Source organism: Protopterus annectens, chromosome 10.part0 (assembly GCF_019279795.1).
Source record: "Protopterus annectens isolate FY-2018-M chromosome 10.part0, PAN1.0, whole genome shotgun sequence".
Lineage (NCBI taxonomy): Eukaryota > Metazoa > Chordata > Ceratodontiformes > Protopteridae > Protopterus > Protopterus annectens.
This window is the reverse complement of record NC_056744.1, coordinates 1461937102-1461950839: the sequence shown is the minus strand read 5'-3', so window position 1 is coordinate 1461950839 and position 13738 is coordinate 1461937102. Positions and strand designations below refer to the sequence as shown.

Here is a 13738-nt window from a genome sequence, read left to right as displayed (position 1 = left end):
TGCTCAAAAGCAACTACCCTCTCCTACACCTGCCATCCTGACTGCAAATTGATTCCGCAATCATTTATACTGTGTATTCCCGCCTATGGGGCTGATATATGCCGTTTTTCCCGCACTTATCTGTGATTGGCCATTTTGGAAATGTATCAGCTTCACAAAACCTACTTTGTCATGCTTCTCTTTCCATTCATTCCTATATATATGCTAATACTGCATTTCAAAGAGCAACTGTCATGGCTTAGTGGTTCAGTACTTCGACTATGGCGCATGGTATCCTGAGTTCGAGCCTGGCCATTGCTTTGTTTTTTTTTATGACTGTCTACACAAGCTAGGAGGTGTGTCTGTGTAAAGGCAGTTTTGATACAGCTTGCTCAACGTTGCCCGCCGTTTATCTTGTTGGCGCGGTGCACAGCTCCTCGCAAACGGGTTACGCTGGTTTACGCATCATTTGGCTGTCAGCATGCATATTACGCTCAGCTCAGCTATGGGCACACAGTTTCAGCATGTTACAGCACTGCTCAATCCCAGGCACTCATTTTACACTTGTTAAACCACTGCTCACCTACGGGCAGATATGCTCAGCTTGTTAGAGTGTAGCTCAGCTATAGCCACTTCTGACATTTTTTTTTTTATTATCTCACATTTCTTCAAAATACATGGCCCATTTCATTACATTTTACATAAAATATAATTTTATATATGTACATATATGTCAGGGAATTGTTTCGTGCTTATTTCACTAAAAATAAAAATTGATGTTGTGGGGGGCTCGAACCATGACTGCCTCCTCTTCAGCCGACATCTCTACCGCTATGCTATTGCTTCTTGGCTTACTTTGCATATTTAGATCTTATATGCTTTTCCGCTGACTGCTAACTGTGGCTAAGTGACGGACACGCCCGCGCAAACGAGCGCAATTAAGGGCAAACATCTTTAAAACTTATAAAAACAATATAACATGTTCATTTTTACATTTTATGTTTATAGTCTGTGGGGGCATGTGTTGTGTTGTGTTTGTTGACGTTTATGCAGACTCTCTCGTGGGGGTTTACTTTCGCGACTGTTACTCTTTAGGGGGCGTGTCCATTTGCAGGACTCGCCATGCGTACACACCCCCTACTTTCTTACACGGACCGTGTTAGCCTTGGGTGTGAGTCAGCATGCCCTCATGAATATGCATGGCATGATGACGTCACACCGTTTAACTGCAGCCTCCGTGTGAGACTTGTAACTCTTACACGGAGGATTCGTGAATCCTGCCCATGGGGTTCATCAACAGGCATTACATTCTTAGCAAAAAGAACCCATAAACATGAGGTTAATGCAAATGAAGACAATAATATTAAAATGTTAAAAAAATATTGGGAGGCTCAAATATAATGGCATAGAAGGTAATGGCATATTGTTTATTGGCATTCCATGTCAGTAGAGACTTGTGTCACAGTTGTTCAGTTGAATAGTCAGAAGCCATGTTTACTGCCAATATACTAGTAATGAACATTAATTTGAGTGATCAATAGTATGTGATTTGCTGCTGGCTTTTCTTTAGAAGGAAAATTTGTACGTAAACCAGGTATTTCCTCCCTGTGATGGTGCCACTGTGTAGTTGTTATATATAAGTAGGAGAGATGTGGATATTATGATCTCCTTATTTTTTGGGGGGGTGCAGGGGGGCTTACCAAGGGAGCCCGCAGGATTTTTTGCAGGGGGGTGCAAACCCAGAGCCCCACCCACATAGCTCACCCCGCCCCCTACCAACACAGCCCCGCCCAAGTCCACCCACCCAAGCCCCGCCCACACAGCCATTCCAGTGTCCCATTACTTGGCTATTTCTCCCCATTTACTGTAGACACTATTCAAATGTGTGCATACTGTGTTCTGCTTTAGTTCTACAATGATTACAGGCAGTTGGATTTAAATTTACAACTTTTATTTCAAACATTATAGCCCAAACACAGACATTTACTAAACCTAAACAAAGCAATAGTCTTTCAATGAAAACAGACTTGGCATTAAAGCTTCTCTACTTTTGAAACTCACATTCAATGAAACGGCATTGAAACCCACATTCAAAGAAAATGCATCTGGCCAGTGGCAGGTTATTTACCTTTGAACTGTTTAAGCAATAGGCTCCTTGCGCACCGTTAGGGCCATGCAAAAGTTATTTGCTTTACCTGATTGTATTAATTATAATTTATAATTGAATTATATCCCTTGTATTATACAGCAACACTTGTATATTTCAGTGTTTCATCTACAAATTCAGTGCCTGCTGCCATCAAAGAATAAATTGCCTATGTTAAATTAAAAAAATGGTAAGCTGGTATATTGCAATAGAAAATGGATGACAAGCTGAAAAACAGGTTCATAGTTAGGCATCTCATCCAAAGGAGGACATCCTGAGGACTGCAGCATACAAATGTATATGCTGTAGGAATAGAACCTCAAGCCTTTACATTAAGATGCAAGTATTCTACTTGTGGTGCTACTAACATAGCTTTAAAACTTTATACCACAATAGAGATACCATTTGCTAAACAAAATGGTTGCACATTGTAAATAGACTTGGCATGAGCAGCAGTGAACTTTGCTTCCCTTAAAACTCACAGTTCCTTGAAAATGCACTTGAAAATTCCACCTGCTAACTCTAACTTGGGCATTTCACTTTCTCTCTCTCTCTCTCTTACAAAGATACCACACCCCTCAAGGCTTCACCCTTAGTGCAAGAAATCTTGACAAAGCCTAAAATAAATAGTGACAAATTATAAATATGGCTCTCAGAAAATTGCAAGAGTAACAGGATTTGTGTTAGTATGCATTTTTCTAAATGACATGACATCTAAAACTGAAATGTCTCATTATTTAGCAACTTCAATCCTTTTAAGAGGAATATGGGGCAAAAATCTGGACAGCTGAGGGTATGCTACCTCCCTCATACACACACCAAATAATTCTGGTCAGACTTGAATTAGTTCTGGGAAGGTTGCACTGAACGGCACCGTGCTTGATCTGAAGTGGGTGAAATCCTGGTAGCTAGTGATTGCAGCTCAGCAATGTGGAGCATTAAAGCATTTTTAGCAGAGCATTGTTTCATCACTACCTATTGTGTTTGCACATAAGCTGTAGTCATTTCAAACATTTGCCTTTTTGATTACTACAGAGTACATTTACCCACCAGAGCTATTGTGTTTTGACTTCATTGTGGAGCTAGTTGTTGCAGGGCTTGGCTTTTAAGTAAGGTAGCAATGCTTATTTACCATATACCATTAAAGCCACCCAACTACAAGTGTACTAACACAGACACTGCTATAAGACACTGGTCTCCAATAAAATGTAATGAGCTTCTGAAAATACTGTAATCCTGTCCTTATTACAAATACTGTCATATGCATTTCAATACCCAAGGCTTATACATTATCTAGCTATGTAAATATTCTCTGCATGGCAACGAAAAGGCTTTCAATGCTAGCAATTCTTTAACAATATGCTTACTAAAGCTTACTTGCATCTTACAATCTCCGACAAGATTACCTGATGTTCATTAAACCACGGCTACTTAAACAGAGCAACAGGACACTGTGATAGCATGCAGTTCCTGAATAATAAGAAGCATAAATCAACAGTATAAAAATCTGATAGAAAACCAGAACATTTTGCAAAATCAAGGACAGATGAAAAGCCACGGTCATATTTGTGATCTACCTTGGATGGGGGAATACTCTGCACATACTGCATAACTGCTTCTTGCCTTCCTTGGACACATCCCGAGCCACTACAATGGGGGCTGGGGTGCAATAAGTATGTCATAATTTGAAGGCTCTGACACTCCTACCTCTCAACTTCAGAGCAAGAAATCTGGACAAATACATAGAACTAGAAGTGGGACACAGGCCCAAAAATAAGGCCAATTTTAAATATTGCTCTTATTAACTTAATAGAACAGGTAGATCTTGCATTAGTACAAATTTTCTGAAGGGTATAAAATCTGAAACTCAAATGTCTGCCATTATTTTCTAACTTCAATCTTTAATGACTTGCCACTAATTTGCCAGAAACCACAATTTTATGAAAAACAGACCAAAATGTGATGCAAAAATACCTGTCAAAAAAGGGACACCTTTTTAATATTAACAGTTAACTTGAAGCAGCTAACAAAATAAGAGCATCCACATGCATTTCTGAAATAAAGGTAATCTACAACTGATCATTACAGTTATAATTGTAAACCCTCCACATTTTCTTCCAAAATTGCCATTTTGGAGGAGGCATTATTAGGGGAGAGCAAGAGCAACATTTTGAGACAGAATTGGGGACAATTGAGATGTTTGGATATTCCTAATCTACAAAGTGATTTGCATACCTCTCAACCTCTTAATGCAGGAAATCTGAACAAGGCCAAATATATTGGGGAACATAGAAACACTACTGAAAATTGCTCTTATATAAACTTAGTCTTGCATTAGCATGCATTTTCTGAAGGTTATGACATCTGAAACTCAATGTCTGTCATTTAATGGCTTCATTCCTAAATGATTTGCTAGAAAACCACAAATTTTGAGAAACAAACCAAAATAAGCAGCAAATATCTATTAATTCTGCAAAGATATGGACAACTGAGAGGTATAGTTCAACCGGGGCTGTCTGAGTTTGCTATCCCCCCTCACAAAATCATGGTCAAATGGAGCCTCCCCCCCCTGCAGCCATTCCAATGTCCCATTCCTTGGTTATTTTGCCCCATTTACCATAAACACTAATGTGCATACTGCTTTACTTCTGCGATGATTTAGGATTTCATTTGAAAGTTATTTTGCATTTTACAGCACAAACCCTAATACACATCTGTTAAAGCAATGCAGTCTCAATGAAAATAGACTAACATTAATACTTCTCTGCCCTTGAAACTCACATGCATTGAAACAGCACCGAAACCCACTTTCAGAGAAAATACATTTTGCCAATTGCAAATATTAACCCTGGGCTATCTTCAAAATCATAGGCCCCTCGAACATAACATACACATGCTCTTTGATACACCTTCCTGACTGTATTACATTATATTCCTTGTACAATACAGTTGTTAAAGGGCATTTTAAATTTATTGTTTTGAAAATTTTTCCAATAAACAAAGAAACAAAAAGCATCCACCAATGACAAAATTGCCCAATTCAGAACATTTCCATCATAAAGTCTACTCAAGTCCACCAGTATCAGTAAAAAATACACAATCTCTGTAGTAAAATCCACATTGAAGAAATTTGTAACTAATAGAGGTTGCTGCTAGCAAACACTTTATATGTTATTGTTTAATCTACAAATAAAGTGCCCGTTACCCTTGAAGAATAAATTGCCTTTGTTGCATGCAGTAAAATGAAAAGCTAGTAATACCGCAATAGAGAATGGATAGCAAACTGTTAACAGGTTCATAGTTACTAGGTATCTTTGCCAAAAGGACTGCAGCATCCACCCCTTTACAACACAATACAGCATCAGCAATGCATTTACCTACTGGGAGTAGAACCCACAGCCTTCAGCATCTAAAGCAAGTACACTATCTGTTGTGCTATTAATGTAAGCAGACTAAACATAATCAGCACTAAACTTTTGCTCCCCTGCAGCTCTCAGCTCCTTGTAAAATCTACTCGACACTCAGCTGTATCTCTGAACATTGCAGCACAAGAAATCTGGAAAAAGTCGAAATTATTGGGGCAAAGGCCAAACAACAGGGACACATTTTAAACATTGCTTGTATAATGTTCGAAAATTGCTAGAATAAAATGCTGCATTACCACCATACATTTCACTGCCACGACTTGAACCCAGGGGACCCCATGCAAAAGTCAAAGCAACATACCACTACGCCAAATCAGCTGTTTTGTGAAAGAGGAAGACTGAAACTTTACCATTTAGTGAATTCAGTTCTCACCATAGCACAGCTGTCAACCTCTTAGCACAAAAGACCTGAACAAAGCCAATAATGGGTGACTACAACCACCAAACATTCAGTGAATTCAGTTCTCACCATAGCTCTCAACCTCTTAGCAAATAACACCCGGACAAAGCCAGTAATGAGAGAATATAGCCCCAAACATTTTCAGTGAAATCAGTTCTTACCATAGCTCTCAACATTAGCAAAAACCTGGATGAAGCCAATAAATACCTGGATGAAGCCAATAAATACCTGAACAAAGTCAATACTGGGTGAATACAGCCCCAAACATATTCAGTGAATTCAATTCTTACCATAACTCTCAACCCTAGCACAAAACCTGGATGAAGCCAATAATGGGGAATACAGTCCCAAACACAGGGATACATTTCAAATATCCATCTTGTACACTTACAAAATTGCTAGAATAAAAGCTTGCTTTTGTTACCATACACTTTCTGAAGAAAAGAAGTCCAATATTGAAATGTGTCCATTTACATTTATTAACCAGGAAAGTCTGACTTTGAAAACAAAAAAGCAATTTTTTTTAGCAGAGGCCCAGGGAGAAACACTCCAGACAGCCAAGAATATAACCAAATAATAACACTTAGCTGTCAGGCAACAAGGACACAAATGCAGAAACCACAGATTTTATGAGGAACAGAAAAGGTATGAGGGAAAATCCTGAAATATTTTTACAAATGGTGGTGGGTAGGGAATTCAGGCTCTTGCCACTTGGGCCCAAGGTACAGAGTTCAAGCCTTATTCTCTACCTACCACCATGTACACCTGGGGCATTTTACACACACACACACACACACACACTCTCTCTCTCATGAGTCAAATACTTGGCATGGAGCCAGACAGCCTAGCTCTTTGTCATCAAGGGAAAATGGATAGTTAGACTAAGTATTTATGTAACATGTTTTACTTATTCTGCTTTAATGTGCTTGTATGCATTGCTGCAGTGGAAGGATGGTTGCTGAGTTACTGTCCTAGATTCAGTATCTTTGCAGTTAGGGTGGGTAACATTATGCGTTCATGCCTGATTACTGTCCTAGATTCAGTATCTTTGCAGTTAGGGTGGGTTACAGTATGCGTTCATACCTGATTACTGTCCTAGATTCAGTATCTTTGCAGTTAGGGTGGGTTACATTATGCGTTCATGCCTGATTACTGTCCTAGATTCAGTATCTTTGCAGTTAGGGTGGGTTACATTATGCGTTCATGCCTCATTACTCTATTGTGTAGGGAGAGTTAGGACTGCTATCTTAGGTTATGATGTGTAAAACATGACACATGCTGAGTATTTTTGGTAGCACATTCCCTTCTGTAGCATAACTGTGCCCTAAGGCATAGAGAATCTAAGTCAGATTGCTGCAGGAGATGAAGTACCCTACATGGGGATGTATCACAGCCTGCCCAACATGCAACTCATTGTAGTTTGTCAGGTGGCAGCAAACAATAATGTTAGTGGGATCATTATTTCAGTATTACTGAGCAGATCTAAACTGTGGAAACATATTCAGATTGGAGGCAAAAGAAATTTGTCAATAATAAGCCAATCATTTGTTCATTTACTTTCAGTAAGCAACACAATGTGAAACAGAATTCTATTATTTATAAGAAAAGAAATTACAAAGCTCATAAACACAGACACATATTTACTTACCTTCCACTCAAACTTCCAATGTTTGAATAAGAAAGAGATAGAAAAAATGGATAAAAGGAAATAGATTATCTTCAAGGAACTCATTGTAGCTCTAGTCAAAGAACGCCGAAATGGCTCTTCTGTTATTGATTTTTATCCTGTAAGTACAAATAACAAAGAATAAATTGAATAACATTATTAATGAGTCAAGAAAATATAAATACCTCACAATGGTTAGCTGCACAAAACCAAACAGTCAACAGGTAAAAAACAAGAAAAGTGCAGTTCCACGGCTGATAAAAGACGAAATTCCAGATCCAGTGTAGTCAAAAAGTTTAATGAAAAAGATGAGCACTTTCACAATTCAAACAATTGCTTCGTCAGATCATAAAAAGAGCAAAAAAACACAGGTTTAAATACTCCATCAATTAACAATAATTAGTCATGTGATATGTAAAACAGTAGTGAATGTGCTCAGGAAGAGAGCTATTTAAAAAGACAAGCATAGTAAAAAACATCCTTCATAAAGAACACATGTATAAACAAGATACATAAAAACTGTTAAAAATTCTACAACACTTTAAATGACCTGAAAATCTAGATATATTTAGACATATTTTTTGGATATATTTTTTATATATATTATGTCAACTAATGTAGTATAAATATTATATAAAATTACTTTCTCAAACCCCTGTTCTTTAATTCTCGTTTCAGGGGAACTACATCATTTTGGCTGGAGCCTTTATGCGCTCTGAGTCTAAGAATCCATCTAGTTTCAATGCGTTCAGTGTTATTAACAATATCACCTATTCTCATATCAGTCCTGATAACTTCCAATACCTGAAAGGAAAATTTATGCTGATCCCCTTCCTGTGCTACATGTTTTGCAATTACACTGTTCTCTAATCTTTTACTAATACAATATAAATGGTCTCTTATCCGTTCATGGAGATGTCTGTTGGTTTTGCCAACATAAAATTTTCTACATGTCATACACTTAGCTAAATATACTAGATTTTTGGTGTTACAATCTGCTTTAGCAGTAAGCATGAATTTATGCCCAGAGTCAGGATGTATAAAGTTCGGATCTTCATTTATACTGGTACAAAAATTACAAACACCACATCTCATAGTGCTAAGTCAGTATATGATTCATATCTTGCCCTTCATATTTAGGGTAACATAACTGTCTTCTTAAAGATTTTTTATTCCTGTAAACAAAAGAGGGCTTAGTTCCAAGAATCCCAGCCGTATTTTCATTAGTTTGCAAAATGCCAATGTTTACTAACTATATTCTTAAAAACATTTACTTCACTACTGTATGTTAAATTAAAACAAAATTTTCTGTCTCTAAATCTGATGTTTGAAACATTTCTTCTCTGGGGTGACGAAAAATAAGGTTTATCAAGATTCTTCCTCTCCTTCCTAATTACTTCACTCGTAATCTCAGTACTATCATAACCCCTACGTTCAAAATCTTTAATGAGTTTAACAAAGCTCTCTTCAAAATCTATATCATTAACTGTAAATCTTGAGGCACGTAACATTTGTCCCTTCATAACATTGGGGAATATATGTCCTGGATGCATACTATCTCTATGCAGGTAAGAAGGTACATAACATTCTTTCCTATAAACATTTGTGGAATTACTGCCATCTTCTTTATCCTGCTGTATTTGTACATCCAAATAATGTGAAAACTCAGAAGAGCATTCAAAAGTAAACTTCAGGAAACTGACTCTTGTGTTCACATAATCAAAGAACGGTAGACGTTCTGTCTCAGTTCCTTTCCATAAAAGGAAAAGATCGCCTACAAAATGATGAAAGAATGCAATATTCTTCCCTATTAGGCATTTAATATATTGAGATTCCCATTCTGCCATTACAATGTTGGCGTAACTATTGGCACAAGGAGTGCCCATAGCTATGCCAGCCAATTGCAAATAATAATGGTGCTCAAAAATAAACACATTGTGTTCTAGATTCATTTCCAGTAAAAAAACATATAAGGTCAAGGTGTTGTACATTGTATTCACTATTTCCTAAAACAAATGCTTTCATAATTTCTATCCCTACTGCATTGGGAATCATGGTGAATAGAGATACACCATCCATGATAACAAAAAAATCAAAATCACAAAACTCTGTAGAATTCAAATACATATAAAACTTTTCAAGAAATTGTTTACTGTCTTTTAATACTAAGTCATATTTGTCCAGTATAGGTCTCAATTGTTTTTCAATATAGATGGAAAAAGATTCTGTTAACCAGCCAGTGTCCGAAACAATAGGTCTAAATTTAGGGGTTTGTGGGTCCTAATGTACTTTAGGTAACCCATATAAATATGACTCAGAAGGAAATCTTGCCTTCTATTCAGAGTGCTCCAACACAGTCGGTGTATAGTATGCCACTTGCGGATGAGGTCCTTGCTATTCTGGTACAGCAACCTGTAGATAGAACTCGAGAATTGGAGCCTGTTATTAGAAGTAAAGCTGGCTCTGTGGTAAATGAAAAAGTCTTTTCCAGTCTACTTCTCCCTTTCAAGAGGCACAGGGCGAAGTCGGTCGAGAGTACTTCAAAGGGAAATGGGGTAAAAAAGAAGCAACATTTCCAAGATAGCAATTATACTCTGAAAAGGATGTGGAACATGAACAATGCAACTTAGTATGGAACATTTTGGATCGAATACTTACGGACCTTGAATATAAGGTACTGAACAGAGGTTTGTCATTCATTCCTGCCCAAATGGCTGATTTACCTGAAACTTTATTAGACTTTAGACCGTTTATACTTAATTTGTCTTTGAAAGTTATTTTTAAAGATCAAGAATTTAGCGCTGCTACTTGTCTTTTTAAAAAGCTTAGTGCTTTTATACCTGCAACCAATCCTGCTTTTGACATTTTTCTCAAATTGTGTGAAGATGTCTATAACTATTTATTGGTAACAGAAAATGTAATAAGTTTGTGAATCTATCTATTGATGAAAAATTGTCTCTCAGTAATTTACACAATGATAATACTATAGTTATTCACCCAGCCGATAAAGGGGGGTGAATACTTATTATGAATAGGGCCTATTATTTTGATACTATCAGGGATATGTTGAGTGATTCTAACACCTATAATAAAACTGATGTGGTTGCAATAGAAGCAATGAAATCAAGAGTGCAGAGAACATTTATGGAAACACTGCAGATGGGTATCATTTTCAAGGAAATGTTTCAGTATTTTATTATTGAACAACCACTGGTTCCATATTTACATGGGTTACCTAAAGTACATAAGGACCCACAAACCCCTAAATTTAAACCTATTGTTTTGGGCACTGGCTGGTTAACAGAATCTTTTTCCATCTGTATTGAAAAACAATTGAGACCTATACTGGACAAATATGACTTAGTATTAAAAGACAGTAAACAATTTCTTGAACAACTTTATATGTATTTGAATTCTACAGAGTTTTGTGATTTTGATTTTTTTTGTTACCATGGATGTTGTATCTCTTATGATTCCCAATTCAGATGGGATAGAAATGATGAAAGCATTTGTTTTAAGAAATAGTGAATACAATGTACAACACCTTGACCTTATATGTTTTTTACTGGAAATGAATCTAGAACACAATGTGTTTATTTTTGAGCACCATTATTATTTGCAATTGGCTGGCGTAGCTATGGGCACTCCTTGTGTCAATAGCTATGCCAACCTTGTAATGGCAGAATGGGAATCTCAATATATTAAATGCCTAATAGGGAAGAATATAGCATTCTTTCATCATTTTGTAGTCAATCTTTTCCTTTTATGGAAAGGAACTGAGGCAGAACTTTTACAGTTCTTTGATTATGTGAACACAAGAGTCAGTTTCCTGAAGTTTACTTTTGAATACTCTTCTGAGTTTTCACATTATTTGGATGTACAAATACAGCGGGATAAAGAAGATGGCAGTATTTCCACAAATGTTTATAGGAAAGAATGTTGTGTACCTTCTTACCTGCGTAGAGATAGTATGCATCTGGGACATATATTCCCCAATGTTATGAAAGGACAGATGTTAAATGCCTCAAGACTAACAGTTAATAATATAGATTTTGAAGAGAGCTTGGTTAATCTCATTAAAGATTTTGAACATAGGGGTTATTATAGTACTGAGATTCATAAAATGAGTGAAGTAATTAGGAAGGTGAGGAAGAATCTTGGTAAACCTTATTTTTCTTCACCCCAGAGAAGAAATGTTTCAAACCACAGATTTAAAGACAGAAACATTTGTTTTAATTTAACATACAGTAGTGAAGTCAATGTTTTTAAGAATATAGTTAGTAAATACTGACATGTTTTGCAAACTGATGAAAATATAGCTGGGATTCTTGGAACTAAGACCTCTTTTGTTTACAGGAATAAAAAATCTTTAAGAAGACAGTTATGTTGCCCTAAATATGAAGGGCAAGATATGAACCATATACTGACAGGCCCTATGAGATGTGGTGCTTGTAATTTTTGTACCAGTATAAATGAAGATCCAAGATTTAAACATCTTGACTCTGGGCATAAGTTCATGCTTAATGTTAAAGCAGATTGTAACACCAAAAATCTAGTATAGTTAGATAAGTGTATGACATGTAGAAAATTTTATGTTGGCAAGATGAACAGACACCTCCATGAACAGATAAGAGACCATTTATATTGTATTAGTAAAAGATTAGAGTACAGTGCACTTGCTAAGCATGTAGCACAGGATGGGGATCAGCATAAATTTGCTTTTCAGGTATTGGAGGTTACCAGGACTGATATGAGATTAGGTGATATTATTAATAACACTGAATGCATTGAAACTAGATGGATTCTTAGACTCAGAGTGCATAAAGGCTCCGGTCTAAATGATGTAGTTCACCTGAAATGAGAATTAAAGAACAGGGGTTTGAGAAAGTAATTATATACTACATTAGTTAACTTAATATATATAAAAAATATATATAAAAAATATGTCTAAATATATCTAGATTTTCAGGTCATTTAGAGTGTTGCAGAATTTTTAACAATTTTTATGTATCTTGTTTATACATGTGTTTTTTTATGAAGGATGTTTTTTACTGTGGTTGTCTTTTTAAGTAGCTCTCTTTCTGAGCACATTCATTACTGTTTTACATATCAAATGACTAATTATTGTTAATTGATGGAGTATTTAAACCTGTGTTTTTTTTGGTCTTTTTGTGATCTGAAGAAGCAATTGTTTGAATTGTGAAAGCGCTCATCTTTTTCATTAAACTTTTGGACTACATTGGATCTGGAATTTCGTCTTTTATCAGCCGTGGAACTACACTTTTCTTGTTTTTTACCTGTAAACATTATTAATGAATTTACTTATTAGTCATTTTAGGACAGACACATTTCATCGAATGTGACTCTAAAGTTTAGACTTTCAGGAGTCAAGATAATTAGTGTTCTATGAGAAAAAGAAATTGATTTTGATAAATTAGTTAATTAGTTCACTCAAGATTTGTTAAGTAAGAGATCACCACTGTCTGTGTAGGAGGTCTGGTGAGAAAATTGAGACAATCAAGTTACTCTACACAGAGATCAGAGTGCACATGTATTTACATGATGGTGTCTATCAAGTTTACTGTCAAAATCTTAAAGTTCACAATCTTGAAAAATCATAATCCCAATACCAAACCATACAAAGACCAAAATGTTGAAACCACAATGTCTAAAATCTTGACTATTGAGTCCCCCTACCAGTGTGTACCCAAAAATGAACATTAATATGGTTATTGCAGGTGTGTGAAACTAGGAATGAGTGCTAACATGAGGCCTGCTAGAGTGTGTACCCAGGATTAAGTGCTAACATAGGGACTACAGGGGGACAAGTCTAGGAGTTTGATATTGTGGTCTTTATTGTTTTGGTCTTTCAGTATTTTGGTCAGAATTATTATTATTATTATTTTCAGAATTGTGAGCTTCAAGATTGTGATGCAAGCCATCTATCACATGTCTCACAGAATAAAAGCCAATATCAGTTGAATTATAATCAGTAGTTAAAGACATATTTGTGTATCACATTTCATATTGTAAACACATATAAGATAGCATAATGGAATGAACTACATGTAAATATGATAACACAGCACTACGGTAAACCAAATCTTGATGTGGATGGAAAG

At 36.2% G+C, this 13738-nt stretch overlaps 1 protein-coding gene across 2 annotated transcripts in view; it reads right to left on the bottom strand.

Moving 5' to 3' along the window:
• LOC122813653 (NXPE family member 4-like) overlaps window positions 1-7731 on the bottom strand; it is a 254660-nt gene extending 246929 nt beyond the window's left edge. For both annotated transcript variants that reach the window (XM_044086091.1, XM_044086090.1), the window contains exon 1: window positions 7599-7731. The gene's annotated coding sequence lies outside the window, so the exon portion shown is untranslated. The remainder of the gene's footprint in view (window positions 1-7598) is intronic.
• Between the last annotated feature and the right edge of the window lie 6007 nt (window positions 7732-13738).